Source organism: Acomys minous (genome assembly GCF_964271855.1).
Source record: "Acomys minous genome assembly, chromosome: 12".
Taxonomy (NCBI): domain Eukaryota; kingdom Metazoa; phylum Chordata; class Mammalia; order Rodentia; family Muridae; genus Acomys; species Acomys minous.
The window spans coordinates 40,509,727-40,519,633 of NC_140493.1; the positions used below are offsets into that span (position 1 = coordinate 40,509,727).

General features: G+C 45.2%; 2 protein-coding genes across 3 annotated transcripts in view; one reads left to right on the top strand and one right to left on the bottom strand.

Moving 5' to 3' along the window:
* The window catches only part of WASHC5 (WASH complex subunit 5), a 53,748-nt gene extending 47,600 nt beyond the window's left edge, over nt 1-6,148 (bottom strand). The window contains exon 1 of the mRNA XM_084749148.1: nt 5,997-6,148. The gene's annotated coding sequence lies outside the window, so the exon portion shown is untranslated. The remainder of the gene's footprint in view (nt 1-5,996) is intronic.
* A 30-nt stretch (nt 6,149-6,178) lies between these two features.
* The window catches only part of NSMCE2 (NSE2 (MMS21) homolog, SMC5-SMC6 complex SUMO ligase), a 217,361-nt gene continuing 213,632 nt past the window's right edge, over nt 6,179-9,907 (top strand). The window contains exon 1 of one of the 2 annotated variants that reach the window (XM_084749150.1): nt 6,179-6,310. The gene's annotated coding sequence lies outside the window, so the exon portion shown is untranslated. The remainder of the gene's footprint in view (nt 6,311-9,907) is intronic. The other variant, XM_084749151.1, reaches the window with a different exon arrangement.

Consider the following 9,907-nt stretch of genomic DNA (forward strand, 5'->3'; position numbering starts at 1 on the left):
GGTTTCCATGGGCATTACCCCCACCTCCACAGCCACATGCATGCATATGTGCACACACATAATGCAAATGAATAATATAATTTTAGATAAGTTTATATAATCTTGTGAAGATGATGTATCTATACTAAACCAAACTGGTCTAAAAATACGTATGTACCATGTAACCAGAATCAGCTACTCAGCTGTCTTTTATTCCAATATACTAAGGATGATTTATAACCCAGCATACAAACCACTGCACTTGTAGTTAACAGGCCACTCTTCTGAAAGTTCTTAAAGGCACGCTCCATCTTCTTACCCAACCACCCAGTTCTGAGGGCCTCTTTGCCATATAGAGAAGAAGATGTGTTGAAGAATGCAGCCCACACTTTAGTACAGTGGTTCACAGCGAGGCTGCATAATATGACCACCTAGAATCACAGACTTTCTGCTGTGTAGGGGGAGGCAGCCCTAAGCATCTCTTTTATATGAAATCCCCAATATATTTTTGATGTGAAGCTGAAACATTAAAGAGTGGAGGATGGCTGGTTCCTTAGTTAGGTTTCCATTGCTGGGAAGAGACACCATGACCACAGCAACTCTTACAAAGGAAAACATTTAACTGGTGCTGGCTTACAGTTCAGAGGTTTAGCCCATTATCATCACGGCGGGAAGCACGGCAACACGCAAGCAGACGTGGTGCTGAGAGGTAGCTGAGAGGTCTACATCTGGATCCGCACGCAGCAGGAAGAGACAGTGAGCCACCAGGCCTGCACTGAACTTCTGAAACCTCAAAGCCCTCCCCCAGTGACATACTTCCTCCAACAAGGCCACACCTCCTAATAGTCAAATCACCATACTAGTTTTGAGGAAAATGCAGTAAAATACAAGAGGTTAATGATGCTAATCTTTGCATGGAATGTGAGTCAGTATGAAGACTATAAGAAGTGATCTGTCCTATGAGCAGCCTGTGGTAAGTTGAGCAGAGGGTCCCAGAGAAAGGCATCTGTAAAAGATGTGAAGTGCTTAGGGTGTGGTCGAGATAACTAGGGGAGCACCCACTCGCCGGGCAGTCTCGGCCCTCTACCAACTACTGTTGGGTGAGTGTTCTCATTATGCTGGGTGCCATTTAGTAGCTTGAAGTTCTAGGAAGTTAGAGTTTGAGAAAGTCACCCAGAAGCTATAAAAAGACATATTCTAGAATATAAGAATGAAGAACTTTTCTATGACAAATAATTTGGAAGACAGGTTTGAAATGCAGAAGGCAGGGAAGAGGGTTGAGTTCAGGAATGCTCAAAAGATCTCACAAGCAGAAGGAAGCAACAGCCTAACAGAACAACGGGCAAGGGATGCAAAGGGGTGACTCGCAAGCTAAAATCCGTCAGCAGCACCATCACCTATCACTGTCTAATCATCTACTGCTGTCCAGGAAGCCAGCTTCATTTCTCAGCTTCAGGAAAGGCCACTGGTCCCCCAAAATGTACTTCCCTGTGTGCTGGTATTAACAATTAGGAAGATGATCACTAAAACCAAGAACTGAATGCAATTGATGCTGTTGGGAGTGTTTGAGTGAAGAGCCTCACATGTAGTCTTCTAAGACCAGAGACCCAAAGGGTAAATAATTTAATAGTGAGGCCTTGACTGTAGGCGAATCAGCATGTAGAAAGGCTGCTGACAGCCCACGAGAGGGCTGCCTCAGTACTTGCAGCAAGCTCTCTCCTGCTATGAGCTATCTATCAGACTTATTGATTACTGAGCTCGGTGAAACCCCTGTAAAGTTCTCTTGGAAGTCTCTACCACTGATTCAGTATTCAGAAATGTCTTCATCAGCTAGGATGTCATGGCAACAACTCTTTGTTCACTCCTCAACTCTGTGCCCATCTCCTTTTCCACTGTAGAAGACAAAGTGCCTTTCCTGCCCATGTGATCTGGTTTTAGAACAATGACATTCGAGAGGAAGTCTTAAGGCGGGGCTTCTAGGAAGTAGTTTTTACCATCAGCTAAAAGAGGAGAAGTGAGAGGGGAGCTTCTTTTTTTTTTTTTTTTTTTTTTTTTTTTTTGCCTGGATTGATCTCCTGCTTCCTGTCTTTGAATGCTGTCTAGGAGACATTTGATGTTGGGAGCTGCAACAGCTTCCTCAGGACTATGAGCTAACTAGCTCAGGCAGGGGTGGGGTGGGGCAATGGCAAGAGCCAACAGATGGCGGTGCAGAAGGATAGAAAGGACATGCATTCTTCATGTATTCCTGATCTGCTGATCCAACTACGGAACTACTTACATCTACAATGCTTGCTCAGTGAATTGCTTTTAACCGGCTGTTAATTCAGCTCTTTTCTTCAGCAAGTAGTTAGCCAGTGTTTGCTAAGTGCCAAGCACTGTTTTAGAATCTGAGGATACAGTAGTGAATAACCCAGAGCTTCAGTTATCATGATGTCTACACACTACTGAAAGCAGGACATATAACTTAACCAATACATACAGGCTATGATAAAGAGTGTAAGGAAAAACCTGATTTTAAAGATGGAGCACATGCCGGACTATATAGCGTTGTTCTGATAAAAGGATGTCTGAACAGAGACCAAAAGGAAGAGAGGGAACAGGCAGTAAGCATATCTGGGGATGGTTGCCAGCATCTAGGTTGTCCCCAATGACCTCTGCCTCCTGTTATTCATGCCCTTGGTAGGCTCCTTCCCTTGAATTTAGGATGATGTATGGAATTTCTCCCGGAACAGACATGACAGCGGCCACAGCTTCCATGTCAGAAGTAAGTACAAAAAGACTGAGCTCCATCTTGGGTTCTCTCTCTAGCATGCTAGTTCTGACAGAGCAAGTGGTCACTGTGTGTAAGAGTCCTGTGTAAAGGTGTGTGTGTGTGTGTATGTGTGTGTGTGTGTGTGTGTGTGTGTGTGTGTGTGTGAGAGAGAGAGAGAGAGAGAGAGAGAGAGAGAGAGAGAGACAGAGACACAGAGACAGAGAGAGACTGTCTGATGCTACTAGGCTGTGGGGAAGTTAGTTCCACTTCAATAATGAACAGATCCAGAAGAAAGGCATTCTACATACAGCTTATAAGTCACTATGACAGTCCAGGGCAGACATGCACCTTTAGAATAAGAATGAATGGTCCCCAGGGGGGGAAATGTTTGGCAAGGATGAGAAGATATGGTCTTTTTGAGGAGGCGTGTCACAGGGTTTGACAGTTTAAATCTGAGGTATAAAAAGCCCACGCGACTCCCAGTCGGCTCTCTCTTTCTCTGCCTTGTGCCTGTGGATCAGATGTAAGCTCTCAGCTACTGCTCCAGTGCAATGTCTGCCTGCTGTCGTGTCCTCTGCCACGATGGTCATGGACTCCCCCTCTGAAACCATAAGCCGCCGCTAGATTCTTTCTTCTCTATGTTGCCTTGGCCATGGAATCTCTTCACAGCAACAGGAAGGTAACTGGAACAGTGCTAAGGAACAGTACGGTGGCTAGGGTGTCTGGAGTGGTGTGAACAAGAGGTAGACACAGAGCTAATGGAGGTAGACTGGATGGGAGCTGCAAGCAGAGGATGCTGAGAAGTCACGGCAGCTGCCTGGAACTCTTTCACTATGGAACCCTAGAATACACATTACGGTACACATCCTTAGCGAGTCTTCTCAGTATTCTCAGTGATATTTGCTTCTTAAACCACACTGCTAAGTAATGGGCTGAGATTCAGGTACTCCAATTGTGGAATTGTGGTCTAGCATAGGAAATGAGAGAGCAAAAGGGAGAAAATAATCCACAATGGGTAAAATCAGGACCTACTGAGGTCCACCAAAGACCAAACCCACCCAAAGTTAGCCAGCATAAAACTGACCTCACATAGCAAAGGCCAAGTTATGATCGGTAGTTATAACTGCTGCCTAGGTGTACATACTACCATAGTGCAGACAGGTGGCTCCTAGAGGCACAGCTTAAAGCAAAGCAGTGGTACCTGCCCTCTTCCCCGTCTCTCCCAAGGGACAGACAGACAGACCCAGCACACTCAGGAAAGATCAGGCTTGAGATGATGATGTAAATCAAGACTTTGTGCGTTAAGCTCTTGGCCCTTAAGATCATACTTTAAGATTGGGTATGGTAACACACCCCTTTAATCCCAGCACTCCAAAGAGGCAGGTAGATTGCTATGAGTTCAAGGCCACCTTGTCTACATAGTGAGTTCCAGGCTAGCTAGAGCTTCATAGTGAGACTCTAAACCAACCAACCAACCAACCAACCAACCAACCAACCATCCTGAGAACTCTAAAATGACATAAGAAAATAATCAAACGTATTTAGCAGTGGTTCAACAAAGGTATGGCCTCTGTTAACTAAGGTGATTGTCTTATCTACACCTGTATTAAAACAAGTGCTTTTATGAAAAATTTTAATGTAAAATAAAAATACCTGTTACAATAAACCCCGCTCTAGTGAAATATCATTGCTTGTAATCTGTCCCACCTTATGAAGAACACTGAGTTTAAAAAAAAAAACAAAAACCTATTACAATGCAAGTTTTCAGGCTACACTTTGAAGACTAATGTCAGGACAACATTAAATGAAAGAACTTAGTCACATTATCACATCTAGTTGCATTATGACCCATTAGACATAACAACGACTAGTTATATTTTCCCTGTAACTTATTTGGCTAGAATATTTTCTAAACTGGCCTAGAGTGACAGAATCAAATGACTATCACACTTATCACACAACCATTTAAGACAAAAGCAGCCAGCTTTACAAGATGGTGCACTTCAGTCGAGCCCTTCCTGAGTGAGGCCAAGTAAACGTTGTAGAAGAAGCTACATTAAATCATTCTTTTGGAGATTGCCACCACCCAATGCATGACGAAAACTTCTGAACACCAGTAGTACTCCCCCGGCTCTAGGTTGAATTGTACTGTTCATGGCATGGAACGAAGCCACACATCTTAATTCTCTTATTAATATTATAGGCTACAAAGTGCGTCAGCTTTATTTTTAGGAACTTGGCATGGAACCCCTCATCAAAGGAATATGCTTTCAAGACTGACATCCTGATACCCTGTAAGTACAGAAGAAAATATCTTTAGTAAATTAAAGTGTGCTAGACAAAGCACTGTTGGCCCGATCCAGAGGACAAAGGAAGAGGGATCTATTTTTATGTTTTCACAAAACCTCAGCTCCATAAAGAAAGCTACAGTCTCAAACCCATAATGGATGCTCTCCCAGAAAAGTTCTGGAATGAGCTGGTTTCCTTCAGTCTGATTCATGAGTCCTTATGAACATTTAAGTGGTTCTCAGCCTTCCTAACGCTGTGATCCCTTAATACGTGTTGTGGTGGCCTCAACCATAAAATCATTTTCGTTGCTACTTCCTAAGTGCAATTTTGCTACTGGTAGGAATCGTAACGTAAACATGTATGGTGACAGATGTTTGCTAAAGGGGTCATGCGACCCACAGTTGAGAACAGCTGACCTAAAGCGCGTGCCCCTGGTTGTGGACTGAGGCAATAAAATTCCTTCACTATCCCTCACCTATATAGTAACCAGGAGTCCAACTTTCTTTTTCCCTATCATACAAGAATCAGAGCCCAGTGGACTCCCACCCTCCCCGCAATACAAAGGACTTTGGCACCAAGTCTCAAGTGAGTGAGGGGGCCTAGGGAGCAGAGGAGCGACTTACCCAAATTCACAGTGCGTGACAGAACTTTTATTCAACCCCCGCGCCCGTGTGTGAAACCCTCACCTGTCACTTCAGCGACTGCTCTCGGTTTTCTCGAGAGTAAATGAAAGATCAGCCACATTAAGCAAGGCACCACTCGGAGAAACATGCAAGCTCAGCAGCTAAGCATCACCTCCAAAGCTTCCAAGGAGCCAGAGCGATTTCCATTAAGCCGTAGGTGAACTGCAAAGATGCAGCCCAAACTCTCTGCAAGCCCTAGGTTTCCGGGTTCCGGGGCTTCCCCGGACAGCACCCGACGCGGCCCACTGGGGAGGGGAAAGGGCCGCGAACGCGCAGGCACGCCCCCGACTCACCTGTCAGCCGTCCGACGTCGGCCGCGAGGACGGGGCGCCCGGATCCCTCTCTCCTGCCCCAGGGATCTCCTAGAGTCCTGAGCTGTAGGGCTCCAGCGGGCAGGACCCTAGTTTCATCCCCGGTGGCTCCAGCCCGTCACGTGACCGAGGGGCGGCGGTCTGGCCCTGGCATCACGTGATCGCTCGCGGGCGCCGACTGATGACGCAAAGCGCGCGGGGCGTTTCAGCCTCTGGAGAAGTGGGCTGAAGGAAGGAATTGGGCTCTGAGCGTGCGACGGTCTTCTAGGTGCTTCTGAGCTAGGTGGGACAGCCAGGTAAGACGGAGAAGGAACGGCGAACGTGGGTTGGGCGGGTGTCGTCGCCTCTCTCTGAGCTCCGGGGACTTGGGCCCTGGCCTTTTCACCCTAGCAGCGAGACGGAGGCGGGCTATCTCTCTGCACTGCCGCCTCTCTTGGAGAAGAAGATCACCACTGTGTGATTTTTAAAAAGTAAAATCTGATTTGATCTGACTTTTAAAACAGAGGCATGCACAGGTAGTTCAGATGTGCTCAAGGCCACAGAGGTGCCATTTCCCTCCTGCAGGTGCAGGTAAGAGCAGCCCTGGTGTGAGTGAAACAGGGAACGCACCATGTTGGGCATGGACATCCTTTTGGTGACCCGAAAAATGCTAGTCGTTTTTGTTACTCTGGTAACTCAACGAATCCTTCCGGATCACTTCATTTTCGTGGAGACGTTTTATATCTCCTAATGTATGCTCCAGTTTAACAAGGTCCCAGCGTGAAGGAATGGCAGATGGAAGTAAATAGCCGTGTTGAGTTTTAGCTGAAGTGGCGTAGTAGGAACTGAGGCGGCACGTGGAAGGGAAGGAGCTACGAGTGAGGGAAAGCTCCAGAGATAAGTGTGTATACTGGCATGCTGAAAAAGGAGACGCAACCCTGCTGATGTTGTATGAGACCACTTTGGATTTAAAGGAAGTCAGCAGCCTAACTTGGTGTTTGCTCTGTAACTATTGCAATGCGTGTACAGAAACACGTAGAGCAGTGTTTTCCTATTTACTTTAATAAGTGGCTTAAAACTGACAGCAACTCTTCCAGGAATATAAAGGAAGAAAAATAATGTGCTGAGCCCAATTGCTTGGTGAGACCTCAAGAAATGCATAACTTTGTTGTAGATTGTCTTGGATGCTATAGGTACTGGGAACAAAAAAGATCAATGTTATTGGAAAGAAGATGCAAGAAGAGATTGATTCTTAACCAGTTGATTGTTTCTTGACCAATGGGATGATGACATTTTGTCTTCTCTACTGTACTTGCTAGAATTTTATCACTGTTTAGCCTCTGTCTCATGGATGCTAGTCCCTGCCTCTCACTCTCCAGTGCCGCAACCAAAAATGTCCCCACATGATGTTAAATGGTCCCTGGGGGAGACCCCCTCCAAACCATAGCTTAAACCAAGCCCAGAGGAATAGAGCTAGAATGTCCAGATGTCCACAAATCAAATTCTATATCCTAGTAGTTTAGAGGCATCAGAAACTAATGGCTTTCAGTTTTAGAGGCCGAGAATTCCAAGGCCAACTTACCATCAGGTTCAGTGTCTGGTGGAGACATGGTTTCTGGCTCATAAATGGCATGCCCTTGCTGTTTCCATGGGTGGTAGAAAGGCAGGAGAGCTCTCTGAGCATCCTTTATAAGCGGATCAATTTCATTCCACAGGTAGATCTAGTCACCTCCTCAAAGGCCTTACCTTGTAACACCACCACTTTGGGCAATAGAACTTCGGCATATAAATTGGGGATGCAGACCCAAACATTTAGATCTTAGCAGACAGATGACATTGGGGGAGGTTGAGAAGTGAAGAATGTGTACGTGTGTGTGTGTTTTTGTGTGTGTGTGTGTGTGTGCGCGCGCACACACACTCGTGTGCAGGGAGGATTAGCAGTTAGCTCATTGGAAAGAGATAAGAGTCTGAAGGAATGCAGACAGAGGTGGTGTTCCCTGAGGAAGGCACAGCGATCGAAGTAGTGGCCCTGAGAGCAGTGGGAGAGATGGAAGCCTGGCAGACACCCAGGCAAGAACTGGGAGAGAGGATTTTGAGGCAAATGGAGGCATCGCTATAGGAGGGTTTGGCTGCCAGGATGAAGACAGAAGCATAGGAAGTAGTCAAAGGGGAAGGTGGGAGGATGCTGTTCTTTGGCTTGCTGTGGAGAATGGTGTGGGAGAGGAGAAGATTGGTGATAGGGGAAAGCAGGGAGGATTTCCGAGAGAGGGAAAGGAGCACATCTAATATAAAGTGGAGATGGTCCGAGTGGGCACCGTTAGTTCATTCATCAGGAGAGGAAAGCAGAGTGCAGGAACGGAGGCTGGTTATGGGGAGGGATGTCCCTCCCTGGCGGTTCATGCCTTCACTGTGAAACAGCCGTCAATTAGCTTTGGTCTTTGTGCTGTGCACTCTTGTATGCCTTTCCTCATTTTGAGGGCTAAGGCAGACATCTCATCTGTCCCTTCATTTTACAAGTAGCGTGTGTTGTTTCGGTCCTACATTTGCATGTCTGGCCCCTGACAACTAGTGAGCTCCTGGGGAGCTAAGGCTAAGTGTTTCTAGTGCTTAGAATACTGCCTGGCATACGGGAGGGAGTTTTTCATTGAATTAGAAGAAGCCAAGTAGTATTTGGAGACAAAAGTCTTGGGAGTATTTATCTTGAAAACCACTATATTCCTGTGTTCAGAAAGTTGCCTAGTATTTAAGAAGATACTAAATGTTTGTTACCCAAGTTACTTGAATCAGCAGTTAGTGGTATTGTAAATGTTTATGCTAAACTGATAACTTTGAAAGATAAAAGTGAGCACCTTAGCCTTTTCTATTCTGTTTCTCTTCCCCGCATGAGCCTAAGAATTTACATGCTAAGACCTTCAATCCCTACTAGTGGAAATAGTGATCATCTCTAGTGAAAAGCAGTACCAGGGATGCTGCAGGAGCAGCCCAGGTGGGAAATGACGCTGGTGTTATGAGAGGAGGAAGTGCTGGAGATACCACATGGCTCCCTGCCCTTGAAATGAAGAACAGGAGGGAGAGTTCTGATGCAAACTGTGGACCAGAAGCTAGACCATGCCATGAGTGTGCTTCTTCCTTTCCAAAGAGGTGCTGAGGCACTTGCCAGTGAGCCTGGGTCCCATGAGCCTGGGTTTGTGACAAATCTTTCTGATTAAAAAAAAAAAATCCATTTTCTGTATGGTACCATACAGCTTTAGCAACAGCCTGCTTGTCATTTTAAAACCAGTGTGAACTCTGCACTTTTATAGTTGCTTTCAGTGACTTGAATGGCAGGAGTTTCCTGAATTAAGCAAATGTGTCTATATAGGCGAGGGGTCCAATGCTTAAAGAGTTGGTGCTTTAAAGTGTAGATAAGGGAGTAATAACCACAACTGTAATAGATAAACCACCAGAAGATGAGAGAGAGGTCTATAGAAATCCTACTTTTACTGAATCTGGGATAATTTAATTTAAATCTATTAGAACTCAACAGATTTTTTTAAGAGTCCAAAATGCATATATATATATATATATATATATATATATATATATATATATATATATATATATATATATATATGGTAAGTTAAAAACTATAGTTAAAAAAAAAGATTTATTTATCTATTTATTCATTATGTATACAGTGCTTTGCCTGCATGTACATCTGCAGGCCAGAAGAGGGCACCAGATCTCATTGTAGATGGTTGTGAGCCACCATGTGGCTGCTGGGAATTGAACTCAGGACCTCTGGAAGAGCAGCCAGTGCTCTTAACTGCTGAGCTATCTCTCCAGCCCAAAAAAACCTATAGTTTTTTAAAAAACCTCATCTTATTAAGCTTTATTCTCATATATTCTCTCTCTCTCTCTCTCTCTCTCTCTCT